The sequence below is a fragment of the Tasmannia lanceolata genome, unplaced genomic scaffold (assembly GCF_043159265.1).
Source record: "Tasmannia lanceolata isolate RefF3 unplaced genomic scaffold, GAP_Taslan_0.1 ptg000012l, whole genome shotgun sequence".
Classification (NCBI taxonomy): domain Eukaryota; kingdom Viridiplantae; phylum Streptophyta; class Magnoliopsida; order Canellales; family Winteraceae; genus Tasmannia; species Tasmannia lanceolata.
Genome location: NW_027518689.1, coordinates 21,041,932 through 21,045,976, shown reverse-complemented (window position 1 = coordinate 21,045,976; position 4,045 = coordinate 21,041,932).

Below are 4,045 nucleotides of genomic sequence, written 5' to 3'. Positions count from 1 at the left end.
TTGGACTGTATTTTAAGGGGTATCCTACTGTCTTGGAAGGCTATAGTGATGCGAATTGGATATCTGATTCAAGAGATTCAGTGTTTACCAGTGGATATGTATTCACCCTTGGTGGTGGTGCGATTTCTTGGAAATCGGTTAAACAAACTTGTAGTACAAGTTCCACTATGAAAGCAGAATTTATAGCCTTAGCTCTAGTAGGAGCTGAAGCCGAATGGCTCAGGAATTTCTTGGCAGATGTGCCTTTATGGCGAAGGCCAGTTCACTCAGTGTCTTTACACTGTGACTGCCAAGCTGCTTTAGCTAAGGCCAAAAGTAAGACCTATAATGACAAAAGAAGGCATATTCGCCTAAGGCTTAATTTGGCAAAGCAATATTTGAGTGAGGGAACAATTGCACTCGACTTTGTAAGGTCGGAGAGGAATTTGGTAGATCCTCTGACAAAACAATAGATAAATAAGGTGGTTTATGAAACATCGGTAGGAATGGGGTTAAAGCCCGTGGCTTAAACTATTAGTGATGGACACCCAACCTATGTGAAAGGAGATCCCCGGAATTAGGTTCAATGGGTACTAACAAGTCACCGGATGGTTTGTTAATATTATCACCCCTATTCTTAGATGCAAAATGATTGAAGATAGTGTTCACTGCAAATGAGGTAGGGTGAGTTGAAGACTCTTAATCAGTTCATTACCTATATTAGGTGGTATGTTACTTGCAGTACATACTTGATGACTGACCTAAGTGAATGTGGAGGTAAGGCCGCTTCTTATGAGAAGTTAACGGGTAATTCTCTAGAACATTCATGAGAACCAAGAGGGGAACAAGGCCAAAATGTTCCAATACTGTGATTGAATTACCAAGGAATTGATGATAGGGTGTGAGTAACAGGTTAGTCGGTTACACATACGAGGAAAGGTTGAAAGAGTCTAACTCTACCCGTACTCGGTAACGTAATCTGTTTATCCTAAATATCGGTTGAAATCCAAAAGACACTGGTATGAATCCACCCTATTTTTCTAATGTGCTCAGATACTTCCGTTTTTAAATTTCAACTGTATTTTGAATCTTGTGGGGGATTGTTAGAAATTTTTAAAAGATAAACGAGTTGAAAAGTCAAAGATACCTTTTCCTTTAGATTAAAAATTTGGAGGGAAGATTCAAATTAATGTTTCCCTCTCTTGTTTTAAAGTAAAAGATTTTTGTTTGAATGGGGATTTGAACCCAAGACCTTGGTGTGTGTGTTTGAAAAGGAAGCTCTCATTTACAAGTAAAAAACAAATAGTCCCACATTGCTTTGGAACAAAATTCTTCTCATCCATATAAGATGGAGAGTTGGAGAAAGGCTTGGGCCTTCAAGGGGCTTTAGAATTTGTTGGATCCTAGGCTTTTAGAAGAGAACAAATCCATGTTCAAAACACACTCGCCTCGCCGGGCCGTGGCCCGTGGTCCGAGGTCCAGGTTCGGGTACAATAAAGTATCTTTTTAGTGCCCAAAACGTTTTTTATTTTCCCATTAAAATCAAATCAATTTTTAATCCCCCCACATTTTTGTTATTAACACCCCTATTAAGTGTGTGAACCGTTTCATATCCAACAGTCATATTTGTGACTGTTGGGAGAGAAACGGTAGGCACTAATAATGGTGATTAATCATCATTCAACAGTCATTTTCTCATCTATAAAAAAAAGAGAACAACACCATTGGAGGACACAGCTTTTACAACGAATTGCTTCTGTTTTCTGCCATATTCTTCATCCGTTCCCTCTGTATCTGAGTACTATTCTAAGGTGGCTCTGGGTGGACCAGTTAGCGAGTGCACGTGGACTGGAGCCGTTTTGGCTATTTTACCTTGGAGCGTCGGTTCGCGGATCCCGTTGCACTGTAGGGGGCGAATACGATTCTTAAAGAGAGTGTCCATGTGGCACGACTCAACCTTTTTTCCTCAAATCTGATTTTATCAACGTTTTCAACAAAACAGATAAGTACAAATTCGTTTTTATTTCTTTAGAAATCTAAAACAGTGCTAATTTGGAGACAGAATAACCTATATCTTTTCTGGATTCAATCAAGCCATAAATCAGACCCTGTTGGACCAATCTGTTTTTACAACACATGAAGTTCCTATTTAAGGTACAATATTCCAAAGCAATACATTAGTCCATAAAGACTAATCAATTTGGGTTTGCTAGCATCAAAACAAGAAGGTAAAGGTGAATAGTTGAACCCATGGGAACCCTTGGGCTAACAGCTCGTCAGTGGCTCCCTTCTCCTTCATCATCTTGCCGATCTTTTATTTCATCTCTTTGATTTACTGTGGATGTGGGCATTATACGAGCTCAACTCTATACTGTAGCTAGGCTGTGATGGTCGGCCGAAGCTTGAAGCAGAGTCTAACCTGCTATTTGTGCCCTTCTAGAGGGCGGCTAGTAGTCCCAGTCACACTCTGAATCTTCCCTTCTTGGGGGCAGGTCTTCCTTCTTAGCCAGCCTTTTGACTAGGTCGGTTAGGTTCTAGACCTGTCTAGTGAGTGCATCAAACTACACTACTGTTGGTATGACCTCTTGTCACTAGATAGCTAAGGTGGAAGACTGGCAGTGGGGCGACCGTCAGTAGGCTGGTGGTGGTTGCTCGGGAGGTAGTAGAACGGCTCGAAGAATCGTACCTTGAAATAGATCTCGCCTCAGACTCGGAGTGTAAACCTTGGCAGGTGTTTCGGTTGCTCTTCCTCGGTGTCATGAAGCTCAGATCTTCTTTTCGTTCGCATGGACGACGTCAATTTGTTGCAGCTGAAATCAGAACTGGCCCTTAGAGGTGGTCTCGCCATGAGCTTGGCTCCTGTAGACGACCTACGACCTGTGAGCATAGAGAACACGTCAAGAAGGCCTGGATTTTTACTTCGACGGACCCTTCGATGCGTAAGTCTGACAAGGCAACAATATACGAACTGAGCTGGGCAAAGAAGAGAATTAGAATCCTGGGATGTGATATGAAGTGAGTACCTTGGAGTTTGGTCCTCCTTTTATAGAAATAAGATCTCCGATCAGTTTAGGAAACTTCATGTTCTTAGATTTTGTTGTGATTGGACAAGCTCCCAGAAAAATAAGTTTCCAAGTTTATCTCGTTGCCAACAAGATTGGCTTTTAGGGTTTCAACAAGGGTAGTGCAATGACCTTCTTTCCCTTAAAACGGATTTGAACATTGGCACCACATGTTTGGCTCCCATTGGTCATTGGATTTTACCCCTAAAAGTTGCTAACATTCCTAAGATTAGCATATATCATTAAAACCATTTTTTGCTTAAAAAAAGCAACAGATAACGGGTTTTATTCTATCCATGTGGGATAGTCTTATTTTAGGTTTTCTTATCAACGATTTCCCAATATTTTTGTGTACGAAAATAATCAAAGCTCTTACATTTAGCTAGGCCACGTTTGGCAACCATGAATTAATTTTGCATGGAATATTAGCTTACCCAACGGTGAAAAAGGGCTGGAGAGGGAGGAAGGACTTGAGAAGGATTGAATGAGGAGATGGTAGGAAAAGTATAAAGTACGGAAAATTTAAAAACTCCACTCAAAATACGATTTATTTGTGGAGATGATAAATTCACACCCCCATAAGAAAATTCACACCCCTTTTAACGTGAATTGACGTGTGGAGACCATGAGAAGCATTTCCACACAACGAGCCCCAGAGAAAGTAATAGGCTGGGAAACGAAGCTTCTAGGATGCTGACTACAAAAGTCTATTCACTTTACCCTCCTTTTTTACACTTTTTGACGTCAATTCATGTTACATGGGTGCCAATTTCCAACACAGGGAATGGATTTATCATCTTCCTTTATTTTAATTATTTTCCTATTTTTTAGCCGGTGGTCACCCCCTCATTAATGCCCTCTCAAATCTTTCCTTACCCATCTCTCATCACTTGATAAACAAATATTCCATGGAAACAAATTTCATGGTTGCTAAACATGGCCTTGTATGTTTTTTTGGGGTGTGTATGTGTGTTTTTTTTTCTTGGATTTTGGCTTTTCCAACC